We start from the raw sequence: 20,863 nt of genomic DNA, 5'->3' as shown, positions 1-20,863 counted from the left end.
GTGCTGCCATTCCACTCCGACCTGAGGAAATAAGAAGCCTCAGCAACTGGACATATTTGCTGGAAGCCCATAGAGCCAACTGACAGTCTGGGGTGGCTTTCTGTTTCTGGGTTTGCTGATGTTCCATCCCCCACAGTTCTCAGAATCAACCTGCAAGTCCTCCAGGCCGCTTTCCCACAAGCAGGTGGGAGACACCTGCTTAATTCGTGTCCACTTAGAAACACAAAGTCCAGAGATGGCCAAGAGTGTTCTGGTAAGCCTGGGAGCAGGGGTGTCCCGTGGTGCTTACACCTGGGTGGGGAGCAGACACTGGTCCAATACCATGGACTACTCATGCCCTCTTGAATTTGGAGCTTCTGGATGATCAGGAGGATAGATGGGAATCAAGAAGGGAGAGGTCAGTGTGAAGGGCTGGAGCTGAGATGAGCGAGTGCAGCAGCTTGTCCACTGCCATGTCTGAGGGAGTCTGTGTGTCAGGTGGCAGCATGCAGTCCAGAAGGGCAGGGACAGGTATGGGTGACAGATGAGAATAGGACAGGAACTAGGTTGCAGGTTCCCTTGTATGGGATGCTGACGTCTATGGAGGAGGACAGCAGTGTGAGGTTCTCCATGTTCCTTGAACAAGGAGCTGAGAGAGTCTCTCTGCAGAGTCGATATGGATGTGGAGCAAGCACACTAAATGTCCAGGTAACCCAATGACCACCCTTGCCGGATGAGGTGCCCTCCTACATCCCAGCCAGCACTGAGCCTCTGGAGGCCAGGAGCTCTCGTGGCTATCTTTCAGCTCTCCTGTGTGTGGTCATGTTCCTGGGTCTGTTTTTGGCCCTGGCAATCCAGACCAAAGCCTCTAGGTTTTGTGCCTAGGCCATTCCCAATGCCGCCTGCATCCTCGGGCAGACCTGGGATCTTGGAGGCTATTGTCCCATTCCTCCCAACTTGTGGGATGAGATTGCATCTGTATGCAGGTAGTGGGGTCCTTTCACTCCGAGAGGAGTGCAGCTCCACAAAGAGCAATGGCAGGCCCAGGAAGTCCTATGTACAAGGATTGGGCTAGTAGCCTGTGGGAAGAGCCCACACGATGAGCAGGAGGTCAGCCTCGGGTAGTAGGGTCATGGATGTTGCCCTTGTATTTAGAGTGGAGGTGCCTCCAGAATGCCCCTGCCCACTGTCCTTGAGTAGTCACTTCAAGGCCCATTTCCTGAAGGCCTGTCTCCCATGCTGCTCCAGGTGACCTGCCACGATAGGGCTCCTGTCGTCATCCGCAGCGCCCTCGACCTACACTTCCTTACTGAGGAGAATCCAGAGGATTATGAGCTGGGCCAAATCATCTCTCGCCGTCAGAGTAAGTGAGACAATCAGATAGCAGAGAGCAAGGGTCAGGATGTGGACTCAGGTCAACTCTTAGCAACAAAGAGTAGTCTCTGACCCCCAAGAACACTCCAACAGGTGTGTTGGGTTCGTGCACAAAGCCAACTGCACTTCTGCTGGTGGAAGGTCTTGAGGTCCAATGGTATACCCCGGTGGATATTGCGGCTCCCCACCAGGTGCCCTCCCCTGGACATGAACAGGCATCCAAAGCTGACATCTTTGAGGAGTGAGGAGGAAAGCCTCTCTCCAGGAGCAGTATGTTTTCATGGTCTGGGATAGGAGTGGTTTCAAAGGAACATGGGAATGCATGGGCTAAAGAGGGAACTGGCATTTTGTGGACTGAAGCAGTACTATTGAAAGCCTTCTGTGTGACCAAAAAACCACTGCCTGGGCAGAGCATTGCCAGGATTCTAGCAAGCAGTAACAGGATGAAATTGGGAAGAAAACACAGCCTGGGAGACAGCCTGAATCATCTGTTTTTGCATAAATTCCATGGTCTTACGCACCTGAGTCCACTAGGCAAGGAGTGATCACAATAGCCAGGTTGTGATCCCTAACTAAAGTCAGATGAGGGCTTCCTGAGCACGTAGCCACAGAGCTCATCTGATAATAATGCCAGCGCTTTTTCGTTGGTTGGTTGGTTGGTTTTTGTGAGCCAAACACCACAGCAGCCATTATCCCAGCCTATGTCCCCTGAAGACCACCATCCCTATGAGTTCTAGGATCACTTGTCTCCTATCTTAACCTACTGTTAGGTTAGTAGAGTCTATGGAAGAGGAAGTCTGTCTGAAGCCTTGGTAGCCTAAGAAATTCATAGCAGAGATCTCCACATCCAACCCAGAAGGGATGGAGAACAGGCTCTAGGTTAGAGGAGGGCGACAGGAAGCACATGTTCAGAGGAAGGAGAAGCGGCTGTTGTATTCCCACACTCAGGGTCATGGCACCACTGGGCCATACACCATGTTGGAGGGAAGCAGTCCCTTTGCTGGTCTTTGGAACCATTGTTCTCAGTAGGGCAGTATTTGGAATGTGGCCTCCATTCTCAGAAGCCTGGTTCACATGGAGGCGGGCTCCACCAACGCAGAAGCATGGCTCTAACGTGGTATCCGCGCTGGTCAGCCTGTCCTCACTGTGGCCATACTTGAGGAAAATAACTCAGAGGAGGAATCCTAGGCCTTTTTTCTCTGGGTTTCATAGCTTTCTCTTTGGTTGTGCACTGAGGCTGTCCATAAAGCTCTAGTGTGTGGCAGTGGAGAGCTCCTCAGCCCTTGCCACAAAGGCATAGACTGGGAGAGAGAGAACGAGGCTGGCAGAGAGGGAGAGAGAGAAAGATGGAGAGGGAGGACCTCTCCTTGGAGAATGAGGATTCAGTGGAGCCAACAGGAACAAGGTACTGTTGCCCAGGGCACAACCCTGTTTAGGTCTTACTCCAAGCATGCTCAACCTTTCTTCCAGTCCCTCCCACCCCCCAGTAGTGTATTCATCTTGAATGAGAATTTCATGTTGACATCAGAGCACTCACCATCCAATGCTTCCCTCCAAACCCACCTATGAAGATGGCTCATGTGGGGACTGAATCTTCGGCACAGGAGCCTTTTGTGGGAGATTTCAGATGCAAACCCTAGTGGTGTGCTTTGGCAGATGCAAGAGGACCTGAGATATTCTGGAGTCCAAAGCCTTCGGTAGGAACAGACATTAGGTCTGTTGAAGTGCTCTGCCTAGTTCTTCCTCAGGGAGGACTGTGGAGGCTGTCTTTGTAGGTATTGGTGCTGAATTGGAGAGCTCTCAGGTGTGTGGCTCTGGCCTTTTCTGGCACAGGCTCTCAGATGTTGGCGTGTCCTAGGGAGCACCTCCTGAGTGCCACCTTCTTTTTGTACACCCCTCTCTCCCCAGAGCTGAGGATTCCAGCAGAGGCCAACGTATTTTATGAAAAGAATCCTCACAAAAAATCCAACTTTGTGCTGAGGAAAAGGAGCCTCTCCCAAAAGAATGATGGGAGGATCCAGCCTCAACCTCCCTGTCGTCTTGCAAAGAAGGCTCCTGCCCTCCTGAGGATGCTTGCAAAACCATTCTGTTTCTGTGTGCCTGGGCGGGGCTGAGGCAGCCCAGGAATATTTACATTGATTACTATTTTCTTCAAAGTTTGAATCTATAGTTTGCCATTGTCCTTGACCTTGTTTAGTAACACAGTTGTTACTCTATCCTGTATTTGTTGTTTCCATTAATATATTATTATTATTTTAAAATATATATGTTTTTGTTACCTGATCTACTGTGATGATTTGAGTATACTAAATGTAGCAGTGATTCCTAAAGGACACATCCAAACCAACAGGAAGGAATGTTTCATTCTATCAGCAAGAACTTTGGTTTTTAGGAGTTTGGCAGATGGCATTATCTGAGTCAGTTTTCCAATGGGGGCAATGAAGTATCAGCTATGATGGTACAAACACAAACAAAGACACACAAACACACACAAGAGCACACACACTCACTGAGAGATAGATAGACAGATGGAGTTGGTCTCTGCTGAAATACTTTGGAGACATGGTTCTGATTTCTCCCCTTTTGGAGTATTTTCAATTGCACAAGGTGTCTTGCAAATGAACCCATGTCTGAGGAAGACATGCATGTGTACTTCACATGCCACTTTTCACATAGCAGGAAGGTCATGTAATATTTTTCATGCAGCTGTCTTTTGACTGTGAACCATCCCATGAGGTCAGCTGTGGAATTTTCAACTTGTAGCATCACAATGGAGATCCACTCTTTGGATTTGGGGATATTTCCGATTTTCTTGATTCAGAATGGAATGATATATATATTAGTTTTTGATGAAAATTCTGCATTTGATGGTAATGAATGTCGTGCATCTAGGAATCTGTAGAGTGCAGACAATGAATGGATGCCTACTGTTGTCTGGACTGGTCTGAAAACTCCTGTAGCATCTGAGCATGTGTGAGGGCTGTACAGGTCTTGCCAAAAGTCCAGGTCAGATGATCCTGCACAAAGCTGAACTCCTAGTGGTCTCCACAACAGTGTAAGGGCCAAGGAGAAACACACTTCCACACAGAAGTTGGGAAGCTACCTTATGAAGGTGATCATAGATACGGGATTATTAATATATCCAGGTTGGCATCTATTTTTTTTTAGCTTTTGACTTTCGCAGCTGTGGGCATCTTGACAACCATCAACTCCCTGTAAGCACAGACAACTCTATAAGAACCTGAGGATAAATTTCCCTGTGCATGTCCCCTTGTGAAACTGCTTAAGCACCGCCTGGTTTACACACAGGTGGAATTTCTAGGTCAAAGTGTGCATGTTTACTTCTTTGACTAAGCACTGCCAGGTGGCTCTTCTGCATAGCTCTACCTGTGGCCAGGATTGTATTATCTAGCTTTCTAACTTTTGCATGTTGAGTAGATACATAGTGGGAGCACACTGTTTTTGTTGGTATTTTTCTTGGTATCTATTCTGATGCTTTTCACTGGGGGATTTTTTCCTGTGAAAATGGGCTTCCTCTACTTGACCTTATTTTCTTCTTTTTAAAATTTTTTCAATGTGACTTTTTAATTTTAGTTTTATTAAAGACATTGCCCCTTGCTTGCATAGTCTATATCTAAAGCACTAGTCCTTGCTCCAAGGCCCAGCTTGCTCTCAGCTGCCCCAGGAGGGGAACAGTCTTTGGCGGTAGACAAGAGACACCCCTGCAGGGGGCACAAGTTCTTTGGCCCTCTGGTGTCTTGCCAGCAGTGCTTCCCATGCTCACAGAGGGTTTCAGACACTGAGTCAATGGTCCAGGTGGTCTTTTGTTCAGTCTGATCTCAAATTGAGCTCCTCTGAGAGGTCATATTGAAGTCCTTGTGTGTACCTGACCCATCATTTTAAACAATATTCCAAGTTCACTTTTTGTGTGTACGTGGGTTCTGGGGATTGAACCCAGGGCCTTGAGCCTGTGAGGCAAGTGACCTACCTGAGCTACACCCTCAGAGACCCCTGTAAAAGTATTTCCCCTTTGCCTCGGGGTCTAAGTTGCCAAGGCTGACCTCAAACGTTCCTCTTGCCTCAGCCTCCCTGGTGGCTGGCATGACAGGCATGCACCTGGGACTGTCACACTCGAGCCTGTGATGGGAACTCATGTGCATCTGTCCAGGGCTGAGCATGGTTAGGCAGAGCTGTGCTCCAGGCTCCCTGCAGGGCTGTGGAGGCTTCTGCTGCCCAGCAGCCCTGGTGCCATGGCCAGGGCTCCTCCCAGCCGAGGGCAGGCAGCTGCCCATTGCTGTAGGCTGACCTTATTTTCTTCTTATGGCACTCGTCCGTTCTCTGGAGTATGTTGTATGGTTTGTCCATTAGGAGTCTAACAGGTCCTCTAGAACCTTCAAACAATTAGTAAAATTCCTGAACAGTAAGTGAGCGCGCGCAGAAATTGGGCTAATATTTTGGGAAGAACAATGTTGGATGATACATTCATGGCTTGAATATATCATCCAACATGAAGTTATATTTTATTACTTACAAAATAATAAAATAATGAAGCAATACCATGGGCTGAGCTAAAGTAGATCCTTAGGATCTTAGGCATTCTGTAATAAATCTGTGTCACTTGAAGTATAGAGTTGATCGACTCTGAGTAATGAAACAGAAGTAAAGGTATCAAAGCCAATGATCATCTGTTTCCAATTTTCTGTGATTTGGTTCAAGTGGTAAAGTGGTGATATTTATTAATAATGGATCGAATAGGTTCATAATTGTTTTAGAGTACAATTAGATGCCTTCAAACTTTAGGCTACATGGGCACATTTGAGAACGGTTCCAGCCATTCTCTCATCCTTTGGGTCATTCCCCTCCTATGTCCTGTGAGACATTTTCTATGTGAGGCTTTAAGAAGAAGAAGAGAATATTCTGTAAAGAAAACCTTGTGATCTGTGCAGTATGAAGTTGAATGGATTCATTCAGAAATCAGAAATTCTATTGAAAGATATTTATTTGCATGAGCCAAATAAAACCTATTTTTAGGCATCCTGGTGAAGACAAGGTTTTATCTTTATGTCTCATTTTCTATGTTTTGTTGTTGTTGTTGTTGTTAGAATGAAATTCATATGTTGCCAGACCATTCTATCAGATGTGTAACTAGATGCCATTTAAATTACCCACTTTTACATGGTAGACAGTTTTTAATGAACACTGCCTGTCTGCACCTTTTTTAAAAACAGGACTGGGATCAGAAGCCCAAATACCAATGGTTAGCTGGAGCATATTTTTCATTTGGCCTATCTGTCAGTATTCCCTGAGGTCATCTGTGCAATCAGCTTCGTTACTCCTGCTCCCTCACTGGATTTCATAGAAACCATATGCTATGTATGAATCAGGGACACCAATCCCACAACATAGCATTCTTGGAATATCCAAAGTCCCACTTTTCACTTCGCCATGCCTGAGATCAGCAGTAATATTTATTAGCAAATGTGAGATTTTCAAAGATCCAATTCTATGTGCTCCTTTCTCATAGAGCCTTAGGCAGGGATATAGCATACATAAATATTAAGTAAAATCCATAGTTTTTAAAATGTCATCCATTGAATAGTTGACACATGTCTGAGATACTTTTTATTTTGGAGGAGGTATTATTTAATAGGGAATTCCAACAGCTACCTAATAGTGAAATGAGAAGTCTTGCATCCATTTTATTTTGTTTCTGATGATTTTTATGAGTAAGGGTAAGATACTTCCTTGTTCTGATGCAGATGTTGCCCACTTTTGTGAATGGATGCGGGGTGTCACCTACTACTTGCATATCTGCATATTGGGCTTGACACTGCTATCGTACTTGGTAGTTGGCAAAAAGTCAATACTGAAGTTAAGCTCTTGTGTTCTAGCAGCAGAGCTGAAGATCCTTGATGTGCCACCTTCTGCAATCCATGCTGCTCTCTTCATGTTCCTTATTGACTTCCTGGTGAGGAGCATCATGGTCTCCTGGTCTTGAGAATGGCCAAGCATTGCTCTGTGAATGTGGAAGATGGGCATGTGGAAGGCTCCAGGGAGGAGGGATCATTGAACATGTACTCGAATCCATGTGCCTGTTGAATGACCTGTTTTTTTATTTTTGGGTTTTAAGGGAGACACTGCCCTAAAACACTTCTGTGCAGCTGGGGATGCAGGCTTCTGCTTCACCTTGCAGGAAGCATTAACGAATCCTTTCCAGAAGACATGAGAAGAGAGAAGTGAGCCTCTGGTATCATGCAGGTTCCTTGCATTGCCCATGGGCTAGAAGAGAGAAGAGATGCTTCATGAGATTTGATCCCCTTTTTCCTGAAAAGTTCCACAGAGAGGTGAGTCCCCAGCATGTTTAGAAATCATTTCAGACACCTTTCTGGACGGAATTGAATCAGAGCCCCTGATGATGTGGAAGAGCTAAAGATGGGTTTGCTATGAATTTTCTATTTCATTCATCAGGGCCTGAGTCAAGTCAGTCATTGTGCTGTCAACACATGAGCTGCTGGTCAAATGGGAGGAAGTGGTCTTGCTTTATGAAAACACCACCCTGATTCAGTGAGCCAGAGGCAGCCTGCAGTCCCTGTTTTCCTGTAAAGGCAGATTGCTGTGGATGGCCTCTGGCCTCGTCATGCAGCCCTGCTCAGAGTAGGGGATTGAGGGACCAGGCAGATCCCTAGTTCCTTTTGACCTTTATTGCCATTGGGCCACCCCAGGGTCCTTGGACTCTACCTGGTCTTCTGGCCTGGGTCAGGGGATGTGAGGTTTGGAATCCCCCTCTGTGGCAGGATCCCAGCTCCCCAGCCACTTGAGGTCAGCACATCCTTCCCTAATTGTGTTAGAGTTGGAGACTTCTCCCACCCATCCTCATCCATGCTCATCCCACATTTTGTAGCTTGGCACCTGAGGACCTTTATTCATTGACTTAGTTGTTAGTGATGATGGTTACTAAGACTAAGTGACTCTTTCAAGTCACATCACTTGCATGGTAGGGCTAGAGCATGGATCTTCCTAATTGATTTCATGGGACTCTCTCATGGAAACTGTGACTGCTTCCTAAACACACACTCTACATTTGGAGTGTCAAAATTCTTGCCACTGCCTCCTTGGCAAGTGTATCTTGTCTTCTACGTGGGAATTTCACAAATATTTTCCTTTGGTTTGTGGAGGTCATGCAGAAGGGATTTCATTTGAAATAGCCCAAACAAGAAATACCAGTTGTCTTTTTTGCACATGGATGTGTGTAGTGAACACCCCTTTCTGTGTGCTTGCATGAGTTACTCCTTTGAATTTGTTGAAGAATGGTTGGCTGGGGAGCAAGTTAACGAGAGATGGATATCAATGGTTGTCAAGTATTCTGACGTGAAGAATGTATTGAGGATGTGAAGGCTTTTCTAGCCAGTTCCTATGGCTCAGTCAGGGATCAGTCAGAAGATTCTGTCTGGTAGACTCTTTGGCACAGATGTCAAAGTGGCCTGGTCTTACCCTGTCCAGGACTGAATGCTGAGCTTGAGTGGGAGCTTCTTGTCATTTCAAGCATTTCCATGAGTCTGTCCTCTGTTCTCTTGTATCCAAGTGGTTTCTAATAGGAAAGCAGAACAAAAATTGAAAGTATGGTGATTGATTATTTTTACCAATGTTATTTCAATCCACTTTGTTTAATACGAAATTACCTTTATGATAGTAAGACTTCATATGTGAGGAAATAATGAAAATATTGGGGTTAGGGGATGAGAATATGCAAATCAAACATTTTTGAGCACCAAGACCCGTTTTTTGTTTTTGTTTTTGTTTTTTTTTTAACTTAAATAATATTAAGTGCCAGAGGACCACCGCTGCCATTCAGCCTCAACAACCTCCAGGTCCAGCCTCCAGGTGGCCCATTTCACCAGGGTGTGTGGGACCACACTGTCCTGGGATGAGAGAACAGTACCCACGGATGTTGACATCTCACAGAGTAGATATTGCCAGTGACAGTAGGGAGCTATTGGCACATGAGGAAGGGAAGAGCTCTCAGGATGGGAAGAGGGGGCCGCTTCGAGACTCATTGGGTATGGCACGAGGCTGCTGGGTGTGGTGTTGGCCTGGGCCCACTGAGTGGGGCAGATCCGTGGTCTGTGTTTCTGTACCCTCCTCTGTAGCCTGTGTTGGCAGCAGATCAGGGAATTGCGATCAGAAGTGCTCCCAGTAACACAGGCACCAGCCCCCAGAGTGTGTGCCTATCCGTTTCCCCACCTGGCCTGACTTAGTGCCTGTCTTGCCTCAGGGCTGAGACCCTACAATCTCTGATGAGGGTGTCTGTGGTCCAGATCCAACCTGCATGGCCAACATGCTCAGACCTTCAGCTGGGTCCTAGGCTGCTGCAACCAAACTCTGTTAACTGGGTGGCCGACAACAGAGGAAGTGTCTTCCGTTGAGCTCCAGAGGCTCAACACAGTAGGTGTTGGGCTGTCCCAGTGCCATAACCCCTCCCAGGTTTCAAGGGGACTGTCTCCCCAACTCTCCCAGCCCTTGCCCACTCTCCTATTGCTGCCCACGATCTGTGGTTCCCATATGGGCATCCCGCCCTGGCTCCAACCTCACATATCCGGTATCCCCCAGTCTCCCTGGTATCTGGGTCCAGACTCTCCTCTTCCTACAAGAATATCAGATATTGGATTTGGTCCCAGTTGATGCTGTGTTCCATCATGTGAGCTCTTAGCTTCATCACTGTGCAAAGACTCTTTTCCCACACAAGTTCGCACGACTTTTGGCTGGCTAAGAATTTTCAGGCGACACTTTTCTAATGAGTACACTTTCCTTCCTTCCGATCTCCCACCAGTGAGCATTCCTCGCACCCTTGTCCTAGTTCCTTTATGGCAGTTTCCCTCCTTATGGCTGAGAGGACCTAGTGACCCCTGAATTCACACGTTCTCCTTAATCACCAACACACTGCAGAATTCTCCAGGGGGCCATATATGCTCCTGGAAGTTGGTGTTGGAAATAGTTCTCCATCCATTAATCACTCCCTCACTCACTAATGTCCTTGTGTCCTTGAGAAAGGCTCTCCCTTTCCTGGTTTTCCTGAATAGAAATCCTCTTGCCTCTTGGGTGAATAGGGTTATGGGTTGTGCAGAGGGTGTTGGTCCACTGAGCATCTTAGAGACTGTCCTTTATGGAGCCTAATGATCCTCACTGGGGAATGAGGCCAGGGTCCTAACTGTGGTTAGTTAGAGAGGGAAAGAAGGACGAGGGAAACTCAGATGTCCCTTCATGGCCCCTGGAGTTAGAGGACTTACCCCTTTGCACCTGGGATCAGGAGACCTCATTTCCTCGAGGACACGCACACTCAGACGTTAATCTTGAGTGTGGGTTCCTTTCTGGGGTCCAGGGCTGTTGTTAGCCACCAGGAATGACAGTGCTCTCCATGCTGAGTGGAGCCATTTTTGCCAGGAAAGAGAGCCCATGGTCACGCCTTGTGCAAAGCATCCCACGCCAGGGGCTCTCATGCCTACATTCCTGTCCTGAAAGGAAGCCACTCAGAGGCAAGGTGGGTCCAACCACCTCCCATGTGTTCACTCATCACTGTGTTCCAGCAGTCACCCCAGTGAACAGTCCTGATGGGATTGGATGTGGCTCAGAATGTCACCCTCATGAGCTCTACCCTGCCACAGCTGCAGTTCTGCAGTGGGAGAAACTCAAAACCTCAAAACACATGCACATGAAAGAAAAGAGCAAGAGCCAGAGCCCAAACAGGCCAGGTGTGGCAAAGACAGCTGGAGTGCCTAGGTTGGGACTCAGAATTATGTCAGTGGGGTGGCATTGCTGCTGGCACCAGCATGATAACCGAGAGCCAGCCCTGCTCATTTTGGGGAGCAGTGTGTTGGGGAAGGCAGCAGAAATTGAGAGGCAGGATTGAGTTTGGCCCTAGGAGGAGGTTGGGTAAGAGGCCAGTGTGGGTTGGAGAGCCTGGGCAGATAGACAGAGGCCAGGGCACACCCCAAAGCCTGGAGACTGCACTTGATGTCCAGGGTTGTGAAACACCACTTCCCCTCTTACTCACAACTGAGAGCATTGATGAGTTCAGTTTGTGTGCAGCTGCATCCAAGGTGGCTCGGCTAGGAACCTCTGTTTCCTTGACTCAGGAGGCTGGGAGTCCAGGCTCCACTGAGGCTCGGCTGGGAGGATCGGAGTCTGAGTTTATGCCTGTGTTCCCTGTAGGATCCATGTTGGCTGAGCCTCAGTGTTTTTGTAATGAGAGGATGGGTGACCGTCATGTCTTTATCACAGGACACACTTGCTAAATGGATTTGTTTGCTCTGAGGAGGAAAGAGAGAGAGGGGAGTGGTGCTGGAGACAGGGATGCAGACAGGGGTCATGGACTTGGCATAACTCAGTCTTGGAGGTGATATCCCATCACCTGTACCCACTTCAATTCCCATGAATCCAGAGGCTGAGCCCCCTTGAGGTGAGGGGTGAACCGGTTCTGGGCAGCAGGATGCTGTGGTACCTCGGAGTCTCTGTGAGACCCCAACACTAGACACACTTGGCCCTTTTGAAATCTTAGGAGAAGCCTTGGGAAGTTGTATGGCAGAGGGGAGCAGCCTCTGCATCTCAGTCCCCTCCAACTTGCCATGGTGTAGAGAGGGAACTGCAGCCACGATGGGACGGACATTGGCCATGTCCCTGTGTGGGACACAGGCCTGATTGAGTTAGGGTGCATTCTTTGTCTCTCCCTTTCTTGTGATTATCCCATCTCTACATGTGTGCTTTAGCCACCTGTGAGTCCCATCTCTGGTTTCAGAGAGAACAGAGGGTGTTATGGGCCAATAGACACAAAAAACCCTAGAGATTAGATGCTACCCTACTTTCCAGAAAAGACTGGGCACACCATGAGTTGCACAATGATGGGACCAGGGTCCAAAAGCTGCTGAGAGGGAAGGACTGGTTGTGAATGCATTTTTGAAGGCTCCAAGCTGGAACTCTAGTGGCACCAAGCAGGGCAGATGCTGGTGGGGATGTTTGGGTAGTTGTTGGTGAACACCTGCGCACCTGAGATGGGTAGGCATGGAGGAGAAATCGGCAGCCCATAGGGCTGTTGAAAGTGGTCTTATGTGAAAAGAGGCTCAGGTATGGGCACAGGAAATGACATCATTGCCTTGACAATGGATCAAACAGAACATGGAACCCTGGTATCCAGGCACCCACTTCACTGACCAAGCCATCCGAGCTCACTTGGTTGGAGCCACTGGAGGGAGAAGGATGTTCTCCTGTGGTTGCAGACAATGCCGAGCCTCAGGCTCCCAGGAATCTCAGGGGGGCCAACTAGCCCTTTTGTGGATACACTGGGTGAGGCTTCATCTTAGACGCCAGAGCCTCTGGCGATTGTCGCAGAGGAGCTCAAGAGTAACAGTGAGTAGCACAGGGCAGGTGAGCCCAGCAGGCCCTCGAGTCTGATCCCTGATGAATGGCCCAGGACTCCTATTCTGACTCTGTGTGTGTGTGTGTGTGTGTGTGTGTGTGTGTGTGTGTGTGTGTGTGTTTGTACTGATGGGAACTGTCCCATTGTGCTTTGACTCTAGTGTATTGGCACAAGTCATTTTTCTGTTTGTCACCATTTCCATTTTGAACCCACCATTCTTGGTCCCAACCCAGGGTGAAAATGATCAGAACACGGAGGAGCCCTTCAGGGTTCAGAGCCTTGAACCTTACAGGCAGGACCAGCTTAGGAATGAGCTCCTGCCTGTCATTTGTGGGAGGAACCTACATTTCAGCAGCAACATGGGGTTAATCTCCTGGGATTTCATCCCCACCCAGCAGGTGCTGGATCTCTTGTTCCCAAAACAGCCACCTTCTTCAGTCTTTACTCCTGGTGCCACTCCACATCCTCCAAGGGGACAAGAACCTCAGGTTCTGGATGGATGTTGTAGAATGCCCACAGAGCCAACTGCCAGGCTGGGTGGGGTGCAGTTGCTGGGCTTTGCTGATGTTGTCATCCCCCACAGTTCTTGGAACCTTCTGTGGCAGTGGCATCCAGGACCCCAGCAGCTGTGAGTAGCAGCTCCTCACTGCTTCACTCCAGCGAGCAGGTGGAAGACAGCCGCGTTGTTCACGTCCTCCTAGAGGGACAGAGCCTGAGGGAGACAAAGCGCATCCCGGTAAGCCCGACAGCAGGGCTGCCTCCTGGGTGTCCACACAGTGGAAGGCAGGAGACACAGCCAACCCCAGGCTATGGTGGGAAATAAAGAAGAGAGAGGTCCGTCTTAAGGGCTTGACCTGAGGAGGGAGAGCATCAGCATGCCCAGCTTCAGTGGTGAGTGGGCCTGTGTATTGTGGGTTTTGCAGGCCAGAAGTGCAGACGGAAGTGCTGTGGACAGATGAAGGCAGAGATATGTCCAGGGTGCAGGCTGCAGTGCCTAGAACTTGGTATTCTCAATGAGTGAAGTTGGAGCAGAGGAGGTGGCAGTGACTTGTCACATGTGTAGGAGGGGATGTGTTCCTGGTGGCAGGGAAGAGAACCTCCTTAGCATGACTAGGTGTAGGAATTTGGGGTCGGGATCACCTAGGGGGTCATGCCAAAGCTTCGGAATGTTAGGCTTTGCATGTATGTAAATACGGAGCTAAAGGGGTTCTTGGCAGAATTTCTATGGATGTGCAGTAGACACGCTAATGCTGCAGGTGTCCAGCTGCAGAGGAGACATGTTCAGTGACTGCCAGTGCTGAGTCAAGTACATCATTACAACCAGACCCGCACCGAGCTTCCAGAGGCCAGGGCCTCTCAAAGCTATCATGAAGCACTCAAGTGCACACTCTTGTATCTGAGTCTGTTTTGTGTCGTGGCAGTCAGGACCCAAATTTTCAGTGCATCTGCCTCTTCCACCCACAAAGGCAGCCTGCATCCCAGATCACACTTGGTGCGCAGATCCCTGGCCCATTGCTCTCATCTCAGTGAGATGAGAGTGTGTCTGTGCATAGGCAGTTTGGTCCTTTGACATGAGTGGAATGTGGCTCCCCAGGGGGAGGGGAGATGGCAGGTACAGGCAGATATTTGTACCAGGATTGTTCTAGTAGCACATTGCAAGAACCCAGGTGGTATATGGAGGACACACTCAGGTAGCAGGATAACAAGATTGTGCCCTTGTATATGTAGCTGAGATTTCTCCTGAATGTTTGACCACAGTCTTCTGGGTAGCTCTTCTAAAAGCCATTCTCTGATGACATTTGTCCCACCCTGATCCAGGTGACCTTTCAGGAGACGGTGACAAGCCTCATCCGCAGGGCCTTGGACCAAAATTTGTTGCAGCATGAGGATGTGGACAACTTTGAGCTGCTGTATATGATGTCTGAGGATGAGAGTAAGTAGGACAATCAGACAGTGGGGAGACATGATCCACAGTGGGCTCAGGATAACTGACAGCCAAGAGAAAGTGGGCCTTGGCCCCAAAATACCAAAGTGTGATGGGCCTGGCGGAGACTCTCAGGGGTTGTGGGTGTTTTGTGGTATAATCCTTGAGTGCCACCTAACAATTCTCTCCACTTCGCTCTGCAGAAATCAAGGTCTCTGACCACTCACTCGTGTGTCTGTCCATGAATCTGGGAATACAATCTTTCATCGTGAGGAAACGCCCCCAGGTCAAGGGAAAGGAGGTAAACACCTACCTTATTCAAGCTGTGCATGTGCTGCCATTCCACTCCGACCTGAGGAAATAAGAAGCCTCAGCACCTGGACATATTTGCTGGAAGCCCATAGAGCCAACTGACAGTCTGGGGTGGCTTTCTGTTTCTGGGTTTGCTGATGTTCCATCCCCCACAGTTCTCAGAATCAACCTGCAAGTCCTCCAGGCCGCTTTCCCACAAGCAGGTGGGAGACACCTGCTTAATTCGTGTCCACTTAGAAACACAAAGTCCAGAGATGGCCAAGAGTGTTCTGGTAAGCCTGGGAGCAGGGGTGTCCCGTGGTGCTTACACCTGGGTGGGGAGCAGACACTGGTCCAATACCATGGACTACTCATGCCCTCTTGAATTTGGAGCTTCTGGATGATCAGGAGGATAGATGGGAATCAAGAAGGGAGAGGTCAGTGTGAAGGGCTGGAGCTGAGATGAGCGAGTGCAGCAGCTTGTCCACTGCCATGTCTGAGGGAGTCTGTGTGTCAGGTGGCAGCATGCAGTCCAGAAGGGCAGGGACAGGTATGGGTGACAGATGAGAATAGGACAGAAACTAGGTTGCAGGTTCCCTTGTATGGGATGCTGACGTCTATGGAGGAGGACAGCAGTGTGAGGTTCTCCATGTTCCTTGAACAAGGAGCTGAGAGAGTCTCTCTGCAGAGTCGATATGGATGTGGAGCAAGCACACTAAATGTCCAGGTAACCCAATGACCACCCTTGCCGGATGAGGTGCCCTCCTACATCCCAGCCAGCACTGAGCCTCTGGAGGCCAGGAGCTCTCGTGGCTATCTTTCAGCTCTCCTGTGTGTGGTCATGTTCCTGGGTCTGTTTTTGGCCCTGGCAATCCAGACCAAAGCCTCTAGGTTTTGTGCCTAGGCCATTCCCAATGCCGCCTGCATCCTCGGGCAGACCTGGGATCTTGGAGGCTATTGTCCCATTCCTCCCAACTTGTGGGATGAGATTGCATCTGTATGCAGGTAGTGGGGTCCTTTCACTCCGAGAGGAGTGCAGCTCCACAAAGAGCAATGGCAGGCCCAGGAAGTCCTATGTACAAGGATTGAGCTAGTAGCCTGTGGGAAGAGCCCACACGATGAGCAGGAGGTCAGCCTCGGGTAGTAGGGTCATGGATGTTGCCCTTGTATTTAGAGTGGAGGTGCCTCCAGAATGCCCCTGCCCACTGTCCTTGAGTAGTCACTTCAAGGCCCATTTCCTGAAGGCCTGTCTCCCATGCTGCTCCAGGTGACCTGCCACGATAGGGCTCCTGTCTTCATCCGCAGCGCCCTCGACCTACACTTCCTTACTGAGGAGAATCCAGAGGATTATGAGCTGGGCCAAATCATCTCTCGCCGTCAGAGTAAGTGAGACAATCAGATAGCAGAGAGCAAGGGTCAGGATGTGGACTCAGGTAAACTCTTAGCAACAAAGACTAGTCTCTGACCCCCAAGAACACTCCAACAGGTGTGTTGGGTTCGTGCACAAAGCCAACTGCACTTCTGCTGGTGGAAGGTCTTGAGGTCCAATGGTATACCCCGGTGGATATTGCGGCTCCCCACCAGGTGCCCTCCCCTGGACATGAACAGGCATCCAAAGCTGACATCTTTGAGGAGTGAGGAGGAAAGCCTCTCTCCAGGAGCAGTATGTTTTCATGGTCTGGGATAGGAGTGGTTTCAAAGGAACATGGGAATGCATGGGCTAAAGAGGGAACTGGCATTTTGTGGACTGAAGCAGTACTATTGAAAGCCTTCTGTGTGACCAAAAAACCACTGCCTGGGCAGAGCATTGCCAGGATTCTAGCAAGCAGTAACAGGATGAAATTGGGAAGAAAACACAGCCTGGGAGACAGCCTGAATCATCTGTTTTTGCATAAATTCCATGGTCTTAAGCACCTGAGTCCACTAGGCAAGGAGTGATCACAATAGCCAGGTTGTGATCCCTAACTAAAGTCAGATGAGGGCTTCCTGAGCACGTAGCCACAGAGCTCATCTGATAATAATGCCAGCGCTTTTTCGTTGGTTGGTTGGTTGGTTTTTGTGAGCCAAACACCACAGCAGCCATTATCCCAGCCTATGTACCCTGAAGACCACCATCCCTATGAGTTCTAGGATCACTTGTCTCCTATCTTAACCTACTGTTAGGTTAGTAGAGTCTATGGAAGAGGAAGTCTGTCTGGGGCCTTGGTAGCCTAAGAAATTCATAGCAGAGATCTCCACATCCAACCCAGAAGGGATGGAGAACAGGCTCTAGGTTAGAGGAGGGCGACAGGAAACACATGTTCAGAGGAAGGAGAAGCGGCTGTTGTATTCCCCCACTCGGGGTCATGGCACCACTGGGCCATACACCATGTTGGAGGGAAGCAGTCCCTTTGCTGGTCTTTGGAACCATTGTTCCCAGTAGGGCAGTATTTGGAATGTGGCCTCCATTCTCAGAAGCCTGGTTCACATGGAGGCGGGCTCCACCAACGCAGAAGCATGGCTCTAACGTGGTATCCGTGCTGGTCAGCCTGTCCTCACTGTGGCCATACTTGAGGAAAATAACTCAGAGGAGGAATCCTAGGCCTTTTTTCTCTGGGTTTCATAGCTTTCTCTTTGGTTGTGCACTGAGGCTGTCCATAAAGCTCTAGTGTGTGGCAGTGGAGAGCTCCTCAGCCCTTGCCACAAAGGCATAGACTGGGAGAGAGAGAACGAGGCTGGCAGAGAGGGAGAGAGAGAAAGATGGAGAGGGAGGACCTCTCCTTGGAGAATGAGGATTCAGTGGAGCCAACAGGAACAAGGTACTGTTGCCCAGGGCACAACCCTGTTTAGGTCTTACTCCAACCATGCTCAACCTTTCTTCCAGTCCCTCCCACCCCCCAGTTGTGTATTCATCTTGAATGAGAATTTCATGTTGACATCAGAGCACTCACCATCCAATGCTTCCCTCCAAACCCACCTATGAAGATGGCTCATGTGGGGACTGAATCTTCGGCACAGGAGCCTTTTGTGGGAGATTTCAGATGCAAACCCTAGTGGTGTGCTTTGGCAGATGCAAGAGGACCTGAGATATTCTGGAGTCCAAAGCCTTCGGTAGGAACAGACATTAGGTCTGTTGAAGTGCTCTGCCTAGTTCTTCCTCAGGGAGGACTGTGGAGGCTGTCTTTGTTGGTATTGGTGCTGAATTGGAGAGCTCTCAGGTGTGTGGCTCTGGCCTTTTCTGGCACAGGCTCTCAGATGTTGGCGTGTCCTAGGGAGCACCTCCTGAGTGCCACCTTCTTTTTGTACACCCCTCTCTCCCCAGAGCTGAGGATTCCAGCAGAGGCCAACGTATTTTATGCCAAGAATCCTCACAAAAAATCCAACTTTGTGCTGAGGAAAAGGAGCCTCTCCCAAAAGAATGATGGGTGGATCGAGCCTCAACCTCCCTCTCGTCCTGCAAAGAAGGCTCCTGCCCTCCTGAGGATGCTTGCAAAACCATTCTGTTGCTGTGTGCCTGGGCGGGGCTGAGGCAGCCCAGGAATATTTACATTGATTACTATTTTCTTCAAAGTTTGAATCTATAGTTTGCCATTGTCCTTGACCTTGTTTAGTAACACAGTTGTTACTCTATCCTGTATTTGTTGTTTCCATTAATATATTATTATTATTTTAAAATATATATGTTTTTGTTACCTGATCTACTGTGATGATTTGAGTATACTAAATGTAGCAGTGATTCCTAAAGGACACATCCAAACCAACAGGAAGGAATGTTTCATTCTATCAGCAAGAACTTTGGTTTTTAGGAGTTTGGCAGATGGCATTATCTGAGTCAGTTTTCCAATGGGGGCAATGAAGTATCAGCTATGATGGTACAAACACAAACAAAGACACACAAACACACACAAGAGCACACACACTCACTGAGAGATAGATAGACAGATGGAGTTGGTCTCTGCTGAAATACTTTGGAGACATGGTTCTGATTTCTCCCCTTTTGGAGTATTTTCAATTGCACAAGGTGTCTTGCAAATGAACCCATGTCTGAGGAAGACATGCATGTGTACTTCACATGCCACTTTTCACATAGCAGGAAGGTCATGTAATATTTTTCATGCAGCTGTCTTTTGACTGTGAACCATCCCATGAGGTCAGCTGTGGAATTTTCAACTTGTAGCATCACAATGGGGATCCACTCTTTGGATTTGGGGATATTTCCGATTTTCTTGATTCAGATTGGAATGATATATATATATATATTAGTTTTTGATGAAAATTCTGCATTTGATGGTAATGAATGTCGTGCATCTAGGAATCTGTAGAGTGCAGACAATGAATGGATGCCTACTGTTGTCTGGACTGGTCTGAAAAGTCCTGTAGCATCTGAGCATGTGTGAGGGCTGTACAGGTCTTGCCAAAAGTCCAGGTCAGATGATCCTGCACAAAGCTGAACTCCTAGTGGTCTCCACAACAGTGTAAGGGCCAAGGAGAAACACACTTCCACACAGAAGTTGGGAAGCTACCTTATGAAGGTGATCATAGATACGGGATTATTAATATATCCAGGTTGGCATCTATTATTTTTTTAGCTTTTGACTTTCGCAGCTGTGGGCATCTTGACAACCATCAACTCCCTGTAAGCACAGACAACTCTATAAGAACCTGAGGATAAATTTCCCTGTGCATGTCCCCTTGTGAAACTGCTTAAGCACCGCCTGGTTTACACACAGGTGGAATTTCTAGGTCAAAGTGTGCATGTTTACTTCTTTGACTAAGCACTGCCAGGTGGCTCTTCTGCATAGCTCTACCTGTGGCCAGGATTGTATTATCTAGCTTTCTAACTTTTGCAGGTTGAGTAGATACATAGTGGGAGCACACTGTTTTTGTTGGTATTTTTCTTGGTATCTATTCTGATGCTTTTCACTGGGGGATTTTTTCCTGTGAAAATGGGCTTCCTCTACTTGACCTTATTTTCTTCTTTTTAAAATTTTTTCAATGTGACTTTTTAATTTTAGTTTTATTAAAGACATTGCCCCTTGCTTGCATAGTCTATATCTAAAGCACTAGTCCTTGCTCCAAGGCCCAGCTTGCTCTCAGCTGCCCCAGGAGGGGAACAGTCTTTGGCGGTAGACAAGAGACACCCCTGCAGGGGGCACAAGTGCTTTGGCCCTCTGGTGTCTTGCCAGCAGTGCTTCCCATGCTCACAGAGGGTTTCAGACACTGAGTCAATGGTCCAGGTGGTCTTTTGTTCAGTCTGATCTCAAATTGAGCTCCTCTGAGAGGTCATATTGAAGTCCTTGTGTGTACCTGACCCATCATTTTAAACAATATTCCAAGTTCACTTTTTGTGTGTACGTGGGTTCTGGGGATTGAACCCAGGGCCTTGAGCCTGTGAGGCAAGTGACCTACCTGAGCTACACCCTCAGAGACCCCTGTAAAAGTATTTCCCCTTTGCCTCGGGGTCTAAGTTGCCAAGGCTGACCTCAAACGTTCCTCTTGCCTCAGCCTCCCTGGTGGCTGGCATGACAGGCATGCACCTGGGACTGTCACACTCGAGCCTGTGATGGGAACTCATGTGCATCTGTCCAGGGCTGAGCATGGTTAGGCAGAGCTGTGCTCCAGGCTCCCTGCAGGGCTGTGGAGGCTTCTGCTGCCCAGCAGCCCTGGTGCCATGGCCAGGGCTCCTCCCAGCCGAGGGCAGGCAGCTGCCCATTGCTGTAGGCTGACCTTATTTTCTTCTTATGGCACTCGTCCGTTCTCTGGAGTATGTTGTATGGTTTGTCCATTAGGAGTCTAACAGGTCCTCTAGAACCTTCAAACAATTAGTAAAATTCCTGAACAGTAAGTGAGCACGCGCAGAAATTGGGCTAATATTTTGGGAAGAACAATGTTGGATGATATATTCATGG

This window comes from Urocitellus parryii, chromosome Y, assembly GCF_045843805.1.
Source record: "Urocitellus parryii isolate mUroPar1 chromosome Y, mUroPar1.hap1, whole genome shotgun sequence".
NCBI lineage: Eukaryota > Metazoa > Chordata > Mammalia > Rodentia > Sciuridae > Urocitellus > Urocitellus parryii.
Note: the sequence above shows the minus strand (reverse complement) of the source record.